The sequence below is a fragment of the Vicia villosa genome, linkage group LG6, assembly GCF_029867415.1.
Source record: "Vicia villosa cultivar HV-30 ecotype Madison, WI linkage group LG6, Vvil1.0, whole genome shotgun sequence".
Classification (NCBI taxonomy): domain Eukaryota; kingdom Viridiplantae; phylum Streptophyta; class Magnoliopsida; order Fabales; family Fabaceae; genus Vicia; species Vicia villosa.
In genome coordinates, this window is record NC_081185.1 from 160,975,231 (window position 1) to 160,993,379 (window position 18,149).

Here is an 18,149-nt window from a genome sequence, read left to right on the forward strand (position 1 = left end):
GAGTGTATTCCAATTAATCTCTTTCAGTTAATATTTTTCAAAATAAAAGATAAACAGTTGAAGACATTGATATCAACCAAATTTTAGCAATAAATCTATTCTCTCCAACATTCATGTCCCAATACAGAATCTAAATCTATTTCTCTGATGCCTTTTTCTTTTAACAAATCTTTTTCAATGTCAAGATTTAACTCAGCAGTAATCAACTTTGCCTTAAAGCCTTGCCATTTCCAGCTCTAGAATTACCATATTCTCCTTCAACTTTTCAACAGGCAGTGCTTTCTCCACTAAACTTTTCATTCCCAATGCAGATTGAACTTCAGGCTCTAGCCAAGCAAGATCAATTTTAAACTTTGCAAGTTCATCCCATAAAGCTTGAAGTTCCTTACAAGCTTGTTCATTCATGTCCTTCACTTTTCTACTCTTAAGGAAATAAATAACTCGCCCAATTGCAGCAAACACCAAGGGATCTTTAATCTTTATCACGGGGTCATCCATTTTAGTAGGACCAGTTTGAGTTTCAAATGCTAAGTTTACTGCTTGATTTACTTGTTTTTCATGTGTTGACTTCAAAACATAAACTTCTACACCAACAATACAAGCATCCTTCACAATAAACCCCTTTTTAAGATCATGAAGCTCAATTAATGGCATGAAAGAACGGAAACCCCAGTGATCCTTACTTGCATTGAACTTGTTCTTAGATTCTGGCAAGTTCATGTACAGAAAATAGGTCAAAACATTTCTGGCGAGTTTAACCCTATAGATACAAAAAACTGTAATAGATACTGAGAAGAGAAATAAAACACCTCTTATGATTGATATGTTGGGATTGAATTGATTGAATGCGGTTAATTTAAATTTGACATTTCTGCTCCATCCCTCAGACATATGTGCAGTTTTTACCGCCTCCAAAAAAATTGATAAGTGGGTGGGTTTATCGTTCCCTTTTGGGTGCAAATTAATCCTCCTAAACCAAAACCAAATCAGATTAATACTTTTTGTATTCAATAAATTTTAATATGTGGGAACACATTCATTCAAATACAAACAAACCATGGATAACCGCCTAGGACAAAATGCTCGTAGTAAACTCTTCTGTTCAAGTGAGAGAAGTTCTCAATCTTCCATGAAAATTTCTCAAACTTCTCAATACTCGATTCTTTAAGCTCCGCCAACTCTATAAAATCTACAAGAACATACACAAAGGATAAATCAGAAATGATTTTTAATTAACAGAAATTGATGATTAACTGCAACAAATAAAAAACTTGGATTGGAGAGTAAGAGGCATTTGAAAAATAGACGGTGAAAAATGCAAAAAAAAAAAAAAAAAAGAAATCAACAAAATAGTCTATTAGTAAAAGAATACTCCTCATACCCGTCACACATAAGAATAAGATCAAAATATAGAGTGCTGACATTCCTCCACGGACATACGAGAATGACGAATGAAATGTACTGGCGTTCCTGCTGCTTACATATAGAAAAAGTAGAGATAGTTTTCGTGTTAAGTAATGCAAGAAAGCAGAAGCAATAATTAAGTACTACTGCTACATCTACACCTTACAGTTACAGGTAAGAGCGGTTTATCTCCCGAGGAAGGCACAATTTACCAGAAAAGTGTCTCGAAGGATACCTTTGTAATTTTAATTGTTAAATTTTTTTTTTGGTGACGAGAAGGGCTAGACTCTAGAGTCTCTCAAGTTACATTGTGAGTACTACAGTACCATTAGCATTTAGATATAAATATTCCTGTTTGTTTTACTTTTAAAAAAATCAATTTTTTTTATATTTTAAAAACTGAATTTTAAAATAATTTAATTGAAACGTACTAAGAGTGTAAAGAAATGCACTTGTAAATAGTTGTGATGCAATGACCGTGACAGTACATAATAATTATTCTCTTTTTAAAAATATTACAAATTTTTTTACATTCATTCTTATATGAATAAAAAGATTAATTTTGAAATCATATAATATTAATATATATTATTGAAAATTAAAATATAATTAAAAATTGTAATTTTGTTCTAGGTACGTTACGCTCGGTCCCTTAATCGCTTCGACTTTGTCTTGGATTTTCTTTGGAAGATTTTCTTAATAGAATTCCTACAAAAGATTTGCTTGCTTTTCGAGGTATCTCTTTTTCTCCTCCGAATTTATGTTGTTTTTTGTGATGATTTTGGTGAATCTTCTATCCATTCTCTTCTTTTATGTCGTATGGCGGATGAGTTTTGTATGGATATTGCTAGATGGATAGGAATGTTAGATTACAAAGCGGGTGATTTTAATGATAATTTTTGGAGATGACACTCGTTTTGTAATTATAAGAAAGTTAAAAGAGGAAAGATGGGGTGTGTTTGGTTGGCAACTCTTTGGAGTTTGTGGATGTGTAGGAATGATATTATTTTCAAGAGTTTTGTTTGGAATACCCGGTGTGGTTTGAGGTGTTAAAGCGTTGGTTTGGAGGTGTGTGTTCATTGGGAATATTTTTCAGGCCAATTGTAACTTTTTTGAGTTTGACAAAAATCATTTGTTTTACTTAAGTTAGGTTTCAATTGGTGGACAATTTTCCCCGCGGTTTCGGCCTTTTCTTTGTAATCTTGATTTGAGAACTTTTGTTCTATCAATATATCTTGCTCCAATTTTTTTTATAAAAAATTATTTGAAATAGTTTTAAAATTAAGTAATTTTTTAGAATTTTGATATTAAAAAAAGTTTAGATAAAAGAATAAAAGATCTAAAATAACATTTAAGAATAATTATTTTATTTGAAATTTTTATGAAATACTTTCTTAATTTTTTTTTTGTTATGTAACACTAAAAAAATAACCTTTTATTTTTCTAGTAGTTTTTAAATCTTTAATTACTATAATTATTTATGAAAATATACCTTTAACAAGATGAAAAACATAAATAACTTATAAATAAAAACCTGAGAGGGTTGGTCTAGCGGTGGAGCTTGGGCCTCAAGGGCGTGCTTCCCTTGAACTAGTACTGAGTTTGAAGGAGCCCGGGACAAATTTTTGGAGACTACGTGGGGGGCTTAAAAAATTCCTCTCGAGTGGATTAGTCGGCACGGAAGAAAGGATATCACTCTATTTAAAAAAAAAACTTATTTATAAATAACTATATATAATAGGACGTTTCAGGTAGCAGGGAGTTTTTTATTTTTTATTTTAAAATCAAATCTTCTTTTTAAGTTATAGTTGTTTCGATTTTTTTATCTAATTTTAAAATAGTTTTTACTAAAATCAAAATAAAACAAAGAAAAAGTAGGTTTTAAAATTTTAGTGTTTGTTTTAAATTTAAGACATTATCGCCAAATATTGTGGACCATTAGGACCACCTACAACCACCAGTATTAGGAGTGATAAACAGGCATGTCTGTTCCATTTAAAATGTCCGATGAAAGTCTGTAAAAAAAGAGGCAGATGGAGAGGAAATTGTGTAGGGCGCGAACTTAAAATTTGTTACGTCCCGCAAAAAAACTCAGTGAATAGAGATGGGCCTCGAGCCCTACATCCTATTAAGTCTAAAAATTACAAAAACTTATGTTAATGTGTATCACAAAAGGCCGGTTGGAGCGGGATGGGTATATTAGATGGCGCGAGTCAGAAATTTTGGTCTGCTTTGCCAAAAAGTTCAAACAAAACGAGAATTTTTGGCGAGTCAGACACATTTTGCCACCCCTGCCAACTACAACTTTTGATCACATCTGATCACTACTTCATTCAGCTATGATGTCTACCATGTTCACCACTAATTACTAATACTACTACGACATTGTCAACGACCACGTTGATCACCGTCAACCACCACTCTTAACCATGATTATCACCATAATCAAATCAGCATATCGAACTATCAGTCATTACTACCATTTCCTGAGGTTACCTTTATTTCATACTATTAGTTGAGCTTTATGATCCTCAAACGAAATTTTGTGTGAAGGATGTTCGTATTGTTGGTATATAATTTTTTATTTTTAAGTCAACACTTGAAAAAATAAGTAAATCAAGCACTAAACTTAGCATTTTCAAGTCAACCTGATCCTATTGAAATGGGTGACCTAGTGCCAAAGATCGAATGTCCTTCACTAGGTTGTGATGAACCTACTAAAGAAGCTGATAAAGATTTTGTGTTTGCAATATTGAGGAGATATCTTTATTTCCATTAGATTAGAAAAGTGAAAGATATGAATGAATTAGCATGTAAGGAACTTCAAGCTTTATGAGATAAACTTGCTAAGTTTGAATTCACTATTACATATAGTGTTGTGCATAAGTGTGAGTTGTTAGTCCCAAAATACTTAGATAAATGAGAGGACCCATACACCTATCACCTTAAGGTTTTGGGTGAATATGTGGTATCTTTTTTCACTTGTGTGTTGCTTCCCATGATGACCTAACAAATATTACATTTTATGACAATGTTTTCACATCAAGTAACAAAATACTGAGGTATAAAACCTTAACGTGTCGTATTTTTTCTTTTAAAAAAGAGGGGTATAATACATTAACAATTATCTCAGCTATGCTAGAAAATCGAGGGGTAAACTAATTCCGGTTATTCAATTTATACTTCTAATTAGTTTACCCATCGGTTTTGCTAGGAAACTGATGGATAAACTAATTCAGGATACAAGCTTCGAATCGCAACAACTTCAATTTATGTTTTCAATAAAAAATAAGCCACTTTTCACCTCGGTTTTATTATCAACCGATGTGAAATTGTTTACTCTAATATATATATATATATATATATATATATATATATATAGAGAGAGAGAGAGAGAGAGAGGACATATCATATGAGAATGACATTTTCATATGAGAACATGAGAATGAATCTGAACCATTAGATTTTAAAATAAATGGTTTAGATTATGTGTCAATCTTTTTTTCCTTTCCTTCATTATTAAAATAAATGATGGAGGAGAGAGAAAAAAACAATGACACATAATCTTCATCATTTATTTTAAAACCTAATCGTTCAAATTCATTCTCATATTCTTATATAACTTACTCATTCTCATAAGATATGCTATATATATATATATATATATATATATATATATATATATATATATATATATATATATATATATATATATATATATATATATATATATATATATATATATATATATATCTTACCTTGTAGCGTTCAGTTTCACTTATCTAAAAAACATATACTAAAAAAACACCCATGAAACCATAACAAAGAGCTCTAGACAACGCGAGCCCTAAACACATATCATCCTCCAACTCCTTAAAAAACAAGGAAATATGAAGATGATGCGTGTTTAGGGTTCTTGTTCGCTTATTCTTCTTCTTCACTTTTTCTTCATAGATCTAGTATGTCTAACATCACTATTCATGTTACATTAACATTGTTATTGTTGTTGTTTGTTTGCGGTTGTTGTTGAAACCCGAAACCTTAGATGTTTAAGCTTGTTATTGTTGTTTAAATTGAGATTGATGTTATATGTTGTTGTTTTTGTTGAGATAAATACGTTATAGATTTATTGAGATTGATGTTATAGTTTTATTGTTGATGTTGTTGTATTTTTGTTGAGAGATTTTTTTTAGTTGTTCTTTAATGTTAGTTGTTGTTTAGATTTGGAAAATGTTAACGTTGTTGTTATTTGTTTTTGTTGTTTTTGAGTTGTTGATGTTATTGTTATTGTTATCTAGTTGTTATACATAGCAAGTTATGAAATCTATATGTTTATCGTTTAGTTGTTGTTATTAGGTTTGAGTTTGAGATTAAGATTATATTTTTTGTGATTCTTTGTGCAACTTTCATCTCGTTCATCTGAACATCTCAATAGGACATTATAGTGACAGAAAATACAGTTATGTTTATTTTATCTAATGTCGGTTGTTTGTTTCGCTAACCCCTATTTGAATATCTAATCTATTAATTTTTTTTCGAAAGTAATAATATGAAAAATTATGTTGTATTGAAAAAACAACTTATACTAATCAATGCTTTTTGAGCATTCTGCATCTCGTCATTCATCTCACGTTCTTTAATTGTTAAAATCTCTCCAACACTTCTAGTTTTCGTTAAAATTTCTATCACACTTGTTGAATGAACAAGTATGAAAGATACTTGATTAAAAACTATAAGCATTTAGTAGATTTTACCATTAAAGAACATGAGGTGAATAATGAGTTACAAGATGTTCGAAGAACATTAATTAGTATAATTTGTTCTTCAATATAATTGTTCATATAAATATTTTGTAAACAAATTTGAAAAGTTATATGTTATGTTAAGGATAAACGATACAAGCAACCCACATTAGATATAATAAACTCAAGCTTGTTTTACTCGTCACTTATATTTCAAAACTGAAGGGATATGTGTCTTTGCCATTTAAAAATCCCAAAAGGATTCACTAGGGATCAAACCTAGGACCATTTCAACTATCCCCTTGGTTATTTAGAATTTGAGGGGTAAAGTGACAAGTATTCATGTCTTCCTTCGTTACCTTGCATGTGTAACCGAGGTACAGTCCACTTCGCTCCCGAAGTAAGATGTGTTTTTGTAGTCGTGATTTGATCTTACTTGGCTAGAGTCGCAAGTTCAATCTGCCTTGGGAATGAAAAGTTTGCGGAAGAAAGCTCTACCTCTTGAAAAGTTGAAGGAGAATATAATAAATCTATGGCTAGAAATGGCGAGGTGAAATGCAAAGTTGATTATTGTTGAGTTAAATCTTGACTTAGAAAAATATTTGTTAAAAGCAAAAAGGTTCACAAAAATAGAATTGGATTATGAATTGTGACATGAAAGTTTGACACAATAGATCTAAAACTTAATTTTGGTTAATTTTTGTAAATATGCAATAATTTAATTAAGAAACTGTCTCTAAATATTTCCAAAAATAATTAAATTAAATGATCAATTAAAACCGTTAGATTAATGAAAATCAATAGTTAAGATTTGGAGTAAGTCTTCTACACTTACTCTTGGAGTAAATATATCTCTTATTTATATATATATATATATATATATATATATATATATATATATATATATATATATATATATATATATATAATTAAGATGGGAAATATTAATACACAAAAATCACAATATTTTAAATATATATATTTCTTCATTATTACACTTAAAAAAACACGTAAATCAGGACGATTTTGTTATGGCGTTTAACTAAACCCCCATTAGTTACAGTAAATTATAGTAGTTTGTCAAACCGACACAATGTTATTGATAATATGGCGGTTTCAAACGCCAGTATTACTTATATTTTTTAGTAACCTCAATTTATTTATTTTTTGACAAGAGTAACCTCAATTTATTAGAGTGCGTTTTGTTTCGCTTTTTCCTCCTAATTATTCTTACACGTGTTTACCCTTTTCATCTTCTAATTTTTAATTATAATAAATATTTACAAAATAACCCTAATATATACCACGTGGAAAATCTTTCTTCTTCCAATTTTTTACTATAATAAATATTTTAAAAAACTCTAAAAACACATGGAAACCCCTTCTTTTCTTTCAAATTTTAATCTTAATCTTATCTTAATCTTAATCCTAATCTTAATATATAAATTCAAGGTTGTCATAATGGCAACCCTAGCCACATGTCAACCTGATAGCAACTCTAAGCACAAAATCTAATTCAAATTTTACTAATTTGACCTTACACTTTAATTTTAATTTTACTAATTTAACCCTGCATAAAAAATAAATATAATAATAATATTAAAACCAATAATAATAATAATATAAATAATAAATATATATTTATTGCTACAATCTTAAATCTATTAATTACTAAATTGACACAATATTAGTAATTAAAATAATAATCATAACAACAACAATTGTAATAATAATAATTAAAATAACAATAATCAAATTTACACATCACATAAAAAATTTAGGTGTCACTCAAATGATTCACTCCATTCTTTTTTCTTCTTCTATACTACTATCTAATACTTTTCACTTTAGGATGCACGCACATATTATTTTCGTTAAATAAATGTCAATAAATTATAATAATAATTACTTAATAAATTATTCAGTTATGATTTCTTCAATATTTACAGTTTTGCATCCTAACCAATTATTTCTATCAAAAAAATATGATAAATATTAATTATGATAATTAGAACTCAATAAATCATTCCGTTACGTTTGTACCAACATTTATTTTCTACCATTTACATTATTCTACATAGAGTCTCATTTGTATAGAAAATTACACTCTTTCTTCATTTCACACATTAAGTAAACATTCTAACTTTCCAACAATAGAGCGTTCTATTTATTGGTTAATTTTTACCAATGGACCACATAGATTTTTTGGCTTCCACAGATAAGTATTCAGTGTTATTTTTTTCATTATAGATAATGTCAGATTTAATTCACTTTATATTTTATATTTTCGTCTCCAAACTTCTAATTACTTTTTTAAATTTCAATTTTGGAAATTAAATTATATTTTTTTTACAGTTTTACAAGTCTTCATGTGTTTGATTGCATGAATTGCAAATGAATTTGTTTGTTCAATTGATTTGTTGCAAATTATATTTAATTTATTTATGTTTTATATTATTAATATTAATATTTTGTCGGGTGTCTACGTAGATGTGCTGAAGAAATTGTTTCATGTTTTATCACTTTGCCTCGACTACTGATATTATCTTTATGATATTTAACTTCATAATAGTTACTTTCTTTTTGTATTTTAATCTTCAACTTATAATTGCACTTATGTTATCAATTTTGAGAACTAAAATACTTTCTTTCTTTCTTTTTTTTTATAAATTTTGCAGACATTTGATTTGTCTGATTGCATATAAGTAAAATGGATTTCTTAGTTCAATCAAGGGTTAGAGGGATTATATTCAATTAATTTATTTTTTATATTATTTTTGTTAAATTTTTAAGGTGATAGTTTTTTAATTCTTATCATTCATTCAAGACTATGTCTCCTATCATTCGTTTAAGACTTTATAACCGATAATATTTGTTCTTTAAGACAACGTTTACAACACCTGAAATTTTAATCAAGACCATTGTAACCTTTGTGTTCTATAAAAATATTTTATTTTTATTTACTTACAAGTTTATTATATGATTGAATAAAATCAATTAATAGAGAGCCAAATAATTGAAATTCAATTGTACTTATATTTTAAATAACAATGATGTTTTCTGATTTTTGTAATTGCGATTTAATATTTTTGAAGTATTAAAAAAATAAATATGAATTCTAAAATATAATAATAATCCCGCGCATCGCGCGGGGTCATAACCTAGTTAGAATAAATATTAAAAACAAACCCTAAAATCACATGGAAAACAAGATCAATATCATTCCAAACCAAAACTCACAGAATCAACCTAAATTCTCCAAACCCAAATTGGTTTTTCCTCCAAACTCAAATCGATTTACCTCTCCTCAAATAACGTTTCAATTTTTTCGTTTCATCCTAAATTTTGTATTAATATATATATATATATATATATATATATATATATATATATATATATATATATATATATATATATATATATATATATATATACGAAAAATGTTAGTTACATAATATTGTATTAATATATTTAAAGAAAATAATTAATTAACTACACATTCTCAACTTCATAAGCTAACTCAGTTAACTTAAGATATTATTACAGGTAGCTATTTTTATGTTATTTGTTTTAAGGTGAAAGAAGATTGACTATCCAATGTACGAATTCCTTTGAAAGTTGAATATTATTGAATTAACATCAGGTTAATCCATTCCACAATCAAACCAAATGTTGGACTTCCATTAGAAGATCTCTGTTGCCTCAAAAGACAACATAAAATGTTTGACTTCTATTGAAATATTCTTGTCGACTTCAAGATGAAATCTAAAAGCTTGTAGTCTATTGGAAGATCCTTATTGCCCTTGATAGGCCACCTTAATGCTTGAATTCCATTGAAAGGCCCCTGTCACCATCAAGAGGCAATCCAAATGTTGGGTCTTCCATAGGAAGATCCTTGTCGCCCTCAACTATCAATATAAATATTGCACTTCCATGAGAAGATCCCTGCAGAACAAAGAGCATTACTTCAACTTAAAGTCTTGCCTCAGGGACTCTACTTAAAGTCTCCTCTAAGAGACTCAACTTAAAGTCTCGCCTGAGAAATTTAAATTGAAGTCTCGTATGAGAAACTTAAATTGAAGTCTCGTCTGAGGGACTCAACTTAAAGTCTCTCTAGAGGGACTTAAGTTGAAGTTTCTCTTAAGGGAATCATTTTAAAGTCTCTCCTAAGAGACCCAACTTAAAGTCTTGTGTGAGGGGATCAACTTAAAGTCTTTCATGAGGGACTCAATTTGAGTATCACATGAGGGACTTAACTCAAAGTCTCGCCAGAGAGACTCGGCTTAAAGTTTCGTTTAAGGGACTCAACTTGAAGTCTTGCTTGAGGGACTCAACTTAAAGTCTCGCCTGAGTCACTCTACTTAAATTCTCGACAACTTAAATTTTTTCCTGAGGGACTCAGCTTAAAAGTCTCGCCTGAGGGATGCAACTTAAAGTCTTGTCTAAGAAACTCTAATTGGAACTTTGCAAAGGAGTAGAAGACTAAATCACTTCGCCTTTTACAAAGCCTCGTGCTAGAGGGACTGTGTACTGGTATATTTGCAAGAAATACAAAAGAGGCGATGCAATACTTACTATTAACTAATGGGTATTGTTCATTGCCCAAAGCAGGGGCCCTAGTCTCCCTTTGTTTCTAATGTTCGCCCATTCATCATAATAAGTGTTTGTTATTTGAAACGACTGCCCTTTAACGGGATTGCTCACTCACCTGCGAAAACGTGGGGAGTGACATGTCCACACTTAATAACTACATGAAATACAGTTAAAGATGAGGGGCACGTTTTCTAGAAGAATGAGGAAATAACCACCCATTCTCTACGCTCATGAGAGATAGTTATGCTGTTATTTATATCCTAAGATCCCAGTCCAAAAAATTCTTATAACTACTACTTGGTAGGGTGTTCATGTTCATGAACAAAATCACATTTATCTTTTGATTCAATTTTCAAAATCATTTTAATAAAAAATCAATTAACTTTAAAATATTACTTTTACATTAATGGTTTTGTTTTAAAGCTTCTACTTATAAGGAAAATATGATTTTTTAAATTCATTGAATAAATAATGTATTTGATTTATTATACCGTCTATATACATTAATTATTTAATAAACTTAAAAAGTAACCTTTTTTCTCCTAAATAACATTAAGAGTAGTATTAAAATTTAAAATGATTATAGTTTTTTTTAGGAAGTTTTTATATCTATCTATAAATCATTTATTATAAAAGAGACGGAATAAATGAAACCCTCTTTTTAATAAATATAGCCATATTTTAATATGAAAAAAAGTGCTCTATCTTACCCTTGCACATCACACTAACAGGAAAGTCTTTTAGTATGACAGACAAGCAGTTAGAGGGACTTTTGGGTTTCTCATCAGCAAAAACAAAAAGTTAAAATGACCAATAAAAATACAGTATTTTTTTTTTTTTTTTGGTTAGTTGTGCCATCTTCATGAGATAGTCTTGCGGCTATTTACGCTACTCATCACAAAAAAACCATCTCTTTGTCTATTATATATTAACTGTGCTGGGCTACGACTAAGGAGCTCAAATTTGTCTGTTGGTATTCTTGTATAGTCAGTGATCTTTATTTATGCATTCTGTTCTTATTTGATCAGTACTTTACCATAATACTTTATGAACTCTTATCTGTTTCTTCTCTTACCTTAAAATAATATATGGCTTTGTTTTTGTGTTCTGGCAGAGTTTGGACAGATGGAGCAAGAAGAGTCTAGTGTTGAGAAATATGAGAAATTTACATGGAAGGTTGAAAACTTCTCTCGCTTGAACACAACAGAGGTTTACTCTGAGCCTTTTGTTTTAGGCGGGCTATCCATGGTATTATTATACTTGAATGAATTAATCCCTACTTGTTAGAATTTACATATTCTTTGACACTAATTGCATTATTGTGTTTCATTTGCCTATGGGTTTTCTCTAGGATGATTCTTCTGTTTCCAAGGGGAAACAATCTATACAACAACTTATCAGTTTATTTGGCTGTGGTGAATACGGATGATATGTCCCATGGATGGAGTATAGATGCAAAATTTAAGTTAGTTGTATTCAATCAACTCAATACCAACAAAACCATCATAAAAGGTACATTTTTTAATGATTTAAATTAGGGTTAAATACGTTTTTAGTCCCTATAAATAAGCGACCCAGCATTTTTAATCTCTATAAAATTTTTTTTCAATAAATGGTCCTTCTAAAATTTTTATACATGCAATTTCTGTCCCTGCTATTTTCTAAAATTTTAAAAACGGTTTAATTATCCTTTAATTTTTAAATTTTTGAATATTTTTTATTTATTTATGTTTAGAATACTGTAAAATATTTATTTATCAAGTTTTAAAATTTTTTAAAACGAGAAGAATTTAATATGAATTTTTTAAATTTAAAAAAATATTGATAAAAGTAATGAAAATCTCAACTTAGAAATTAAAAATTTTGAGTTTCTTTTTTTTCCAGGAACTTTTTAAAACATTATGAACATGTCTGCAAAATAATCATTCTAAAATACACATTTGTTTGACAGTAGGGACTAAAACTAGATGCATAATAATTTTATAAGGACCATTCATTGAAGGAAAATTTTATAGGAACTAAAAATGTAGGGTCGCATATTTATAGGGACTAAAAACGTATTTAACTCTTTAAATTATGTTTCAAATATTTTAACACAACAATAATCATGCTTTCAATGTTATTTTTTTCCACACAAATACTAAATTGACTTTTGATACATAAAATTTCCAGAAACTAGCCATAAATTCAATGCAGGTGGTTGTAATGACTTGGGATTTACATCTTTCATGACGTTAACTGAGCTCCATGATAGTGAGAAAGGGTATATTGTGAAGGATGCTTGTATTATTGGTGCTGAAGTTTTGGTTAAGTCAACACATGTGAAACCATTAAACTTAGGTGAATATCTAAAATTTGGAAGTCAAACTGATGACATGGAAGTCCAAAGTCAAGAGCCAGAAATCACAAATCATGAAACTCTTTCAACAGTTTGCAATGAAACATCTCATATATCTGATACAGATTTGGTATCTGCTGCGCTGGGCAAAGTAATTTATTTCCTTAAGACTAGAAAGGTGAGAGATATGAATGAACAAGCTTGTGAGGAACTTCAAGTTTTATGGGACGAACTTAAGAAATTTAAATTTGATATTACTTGGCTAGAGTCACAAGTTCAATATGCTTTAGGAAATAGAAGTTATGTGAAGAAAGCTCTAGAAGTTGAAAAGCTGAAAGGGAAAATTGCGGATCACGAGTTGGAAACAGAGAGGCTAAAGGCGAAATTGGTTGCTGCGGAGGGAAATCTTGAGATAGAAAGGGACTTGTTGAAAGCTGAAGGTATCCAAGAAAGAGATTTGGATTCTGAATTGGGTTCTTGGAGCTGGAAGCCATAGTTTTAAAGTTACGCATATATGTAAGTGATTTGGATTACTCATTAGACTTATAATAACTTACAAGTAAGTGATTATGTACCGGGGTATTTCCTTCAGTAAATTTTGGTTTGAAGTTTCAAATTATATTCCTGATATCACGAAAAAATGAAACATAAACTATTTATATAAACAGCTCTTACTGTGAGATCAAAGGAATTGCATTTACAAATTGAACTTTTTTGGTAATAGTTTTTATCGCGTGTTGATGAAAATATATAAAGCTGAAAGCATATCTCCATTAAACCATTATAAGTTAGTAGGGTGTACAATTGGAAAAAGAAAATGAGTGTTATAGGCATTGTTTTTTCTTGGTTACATGAATAAATAAAGGAAAAAGAAATAAAAAAATACACCATCTTTAAAAGAATTAGTTAAAAACTTGTGCGTCTTACAAATAAAATATAACAAAATGTAATGTAACATACTAATATTCAAAACTCGAGTTTGTTTCTGATTTGGCATTGTTGTTAAATGGTTGATTTGGAAAACTCCGAATGATATAGCCATTATTAGGAGTGTTTGCGGTGCGGTTTGAACGATTTTTACGCTGTAAATCATCCGAACCGTAAGAGAAGGTGTGGTTTGGTTTGGTTCGGTTGACATTTAGAAAAATACCAAACCAAACCAATGCGGTTTGATTCGGTTCGATTGATTTGATTTTTTATAAATATTTTATTGAGTTATACATATACATATAGATGACAATATAATTTTATATTTAGTCATTCATACACTACCAAATAACAATAAAACTTATCATATTTGAACAACAACTTTCCGTTTAATATGTAAAAGTTAGATTAAACAAAAGTGAAATAATAAACATAAAATAATAGCATAAGAAATATCAAAAATATTATAATGAAACAAATAAAAAGTAGAAGAGATGAGAGATTAGTGAAGATGAAAAAAAACATAAGAGATGAGAGATTAGAGAAGAAGATGTGCGATAAAAACAAAATTGAAAGAGGGAACATTTGCATAAAATGAAAAGGTGAAAGAGAAAGAATATAAGAGAGTAGAGATTAGAGAAGAAGAGGCAACATGTATATGGCGAAGAAGGCGCAAAAATGTTAGGAGAAATTTGATAAGACTGAAACTGAAACCATAAGTGTAAGGATGAGAAAATTGTCCGTAATCATAAGGCTACGGTATAATAAGTTTAGGTTTGTGTTGGATGTGAGTTAATTAAAATTTAGGTTGTAACAAAATGCGATTTGATTTGGTTTTGTTCAGTTTTCAAAATACAAACCGCAAACCGAGCCGAACCGTGTTGTTTTGTTAAAAGATAACCCAAAGACATCCGAATTAAATGAGGTTTTTTGCGATTTTGGTTTGGTTTGATTCGGTTTGCGGTTTTCTATTTGGTTGGTTTGGTTTTGAACACCCCTAACTATTATGAATGTTTTTGTCCCCTTTAGTGTGTGCTTGTTGTTTAGGTGGAGATCAATGTTTGCTTTAGCTGCTCCTTAGTCCATGGTTGGGGAGCTCTACCTTATTTCTTAGTCTTTGGTGCTTTTGGTCAGTTGTTGTTGAACTCTTTATCCTATTTTTCTGTAAAAATCGGTTGGTAAGGTGAGGAGTGTCACTCTATATAAATTTTTTCAATGCTCTATCTCCAACTAATGTAAAACTTTCTATCTTTCTAATACATCCTCTCACGCCTAACATTCTTTTTGGGCTTGGTGCGTGGATATTAATGATAGACGGCTCATGGTCAAATGGATAGGCTCTGACACAATATTAGAGTTTGACCTAACTCATCCTTACAAAACCGATTGGTAAGGTGAAGAGTGTTACTCTATATAAACTCTTTCAATGCTCTATCTTCAACCAATGTGGAACTTTACGATCTTTCTAATAATATTCTTAATGTTTGTTTGAGTTTTACATGTGGCAAGCAAGGTGGCAACTGGCAAGATACCTCTCTGTGTGTCTGCTTTGAGACCTCTTTTTGTATTCTCTTAGCCTATAGTGACTTTTTCTTTTATTTTTATATATTATATTTATCTAAAAAACAAAATCCACAACAGCATTTGACTTATTTAGAAAGGGAGTTAAGGATATTAAAATTATTGTTCAAAAAGGTGCATCCTTTCAAAGTAACATATGAAGTTCCTTCCTCACATGCTACAATTACTTCTAGGTACCATACTATACTGCTTCAAAATTTAATAAGAGATTCTTAAATCTAGTCACTGCATCATCAAGTGTTATGAAATGGTCTTAAAAACTATGGATATAGTATATGGTCAGTGCACTCATCTCAATTCAAGCTCTTGTATTTCTCTACTCCGAGTGTTCACCGCCATCATCAAATATGCATCGCTTCCCATAATGTATTTTAATAACGTTTCAGTGAAATATGTAGTTTAAGAAATTAGGAAAATAATGACAAGAAAATGAATGTGTTGACAGAAATATGTCAAGAAAACAAAAGGATTGATAGAAATAAAAGGCTCCCTCTTTGCTAACTACGTGAAGCTGTAGAGGAAAAGGGAAACGTATGTCTCCCTAACAAAAAAACATAAGAAATTAATAATTAATCAAAGGTACAATGTTCCTTGATTAATTCCATTCAAATCAATAAATATATATATATATATATATATATATATATATATATATATATATATATATATATATATATATATATATATATATATATATATATATATATATATATATATATATATATATATATATATATTTCACTACTATAAAATATATATTTTATAATATTTTATTATCTCGACCATTTAAAAATATTTATTTTTATTTATTTATAAAATATTTTTCACAACGGTTCATACTAACAACTGTGATGATAGGCATGGACGAATCTACAGTCCAGCGAGTCCGGGTACGCCCTCGGGCTCAATCCCTCCTTTCCTTGTATACTCCCCACCTAATAGTCAATTTTTAGACAACACCAGAGATAAAATTAATATTTTTTTAAGACAAAATTAAGAGCAAAATTAGTAAAAACAGGGTGTGAAATTTTTGGACAAAATCAAGGGCTTAACTTTTAGACAAAATCGAGGGCAAAATTAGTAGAAACAGGGTGTAAAATTAGTAAAAACAGAGTGTAAATTTTTTTCCCAGACTCTCTAAAATTTATGGCTCCGCCACAGGTGATAGGTAAAGGATTACACGCTTCGAATATTAAAGATTAATGCTAAATTTCAAAACATATTTGATAAAGTGAATTTTAAAATTAATCTTTAAATCAAAATTTTAAATATATTGTATTATTTGGGATGGGGTAAAAGGGGAGTAAAAAATTTCCTGAGTCAAGTGGGAGAGTGTTTGTAAGCCTAAGAAGTTTGAGATCATGGTGTTCGCGACCTTCGGTTAGTTAACCTATATTCCTCACCTTGTCACGCATCCAATACTTTCCCATTTAGGGTAATGACCATAACGGTTCACACATATGTTGCACGGAAAAACATCAAGGCATATTATAAAAAAAAAAAAAATTCTGCCAACTTTTCACAAACAAATGTTGACATCTTATCTAACACAAGTGTCCCTGCAGACACTTTATACTAGAGTGTAGGGATAATTCCCTCCTATTTACAGCAAGAGAACTCCACACACTCTCTGTTAATTCTCTATTTTATGGTTGACATTATGTTTGGTAAAACTAACTTATGGGAACATGTTGAACAAGATGTTCTATTCACTTCAACTAAAGAGACATGTCGAGAAAGATTTCCTATGTAGGATCATCCGACATTGTGACTGTTAAGTACAGCCAGATATGTCGAAGCCAATTTTTAAATTACAAATTGGAGAATATTTTGGAATGTTGTGCAATCCTATGTGGTGCTTGATTTAGGGATAAAAGATTGTCCATGTTTTCAAGATGTATATTTAGTTTCTAAATATGGAGAGTATTTAGGAAACTAATGATTGGAGCCCTATATTCATGGAGAAGATTTTGGAGTATTTTCTGGAGAGCCCTGATACGATTTGAAGCCCAAGTCCAGTCCAGAAGATTGTTTTAAACAACAAACAACAAACCTAGTTATTTTGTGGAACTTACATTGTAGTTTGTGTTAGGGTTTGTATAGTCTTGTGTATTGTGAGTCTCTCTAACATCATCTTGATAAAAGAGTTGGACATTTACATTGAGTTGTAAGTTCTGTGTTCATTCATAAGCTTTTAAGCATTGAGTGACCGCGTCTCGGAAGTGTGTCCTCTAAATTTTTGTAATTGATTATCACGGTTGTGATTGAGGGAGAATGAGAGGGGTCTCATACCTAAGTGAGTCTTAAGTAGAAATATAACACGGATAGTGATTAGTCGAAAAAGCAATAAATCAGAGACTGTTTACGTGTGAAACAGAGGTTGTTTGCATAATACTTTAAGAAATAAGAAATTTTGGTTTACGTGGGATACACTTCATGGGAGGCGGAAAAAAATGCTATAAGAAACTTTGTTATAAGCTCTTAATATAATAATCTGTGGAGAAAGAAAAAACCGTACAAATCCATATCCAAATGTGAAATGTCATTAAATGAGGAGTTGACAT

General features: G+C 29.9%; 2 pseudogenes; one reads left to right on the plus strand and one right to left on the minus strand.

The window, feature by feature from the left end:
- Positions 1–95: 95 nt before the first annotated feature.
- On the minus strand, positions 96–10,878 carry LOC131615175 (MATH domain and coiled-coil domain-containing protein At3g58360-like; annotated as a pseudogene).
- An 842-nt stretch (positions 10,879–11,720) lies between these two features.
- Positions 11,721–13,752, plus strand: LOC131613013 (MATH domain and coiled-coil domain-containing protein At3g58250-like; annotated as a pseudogene).
- The last annotated feature ends 4,397 nt before the right edge of the window (positions 13,753–18,149 follow it).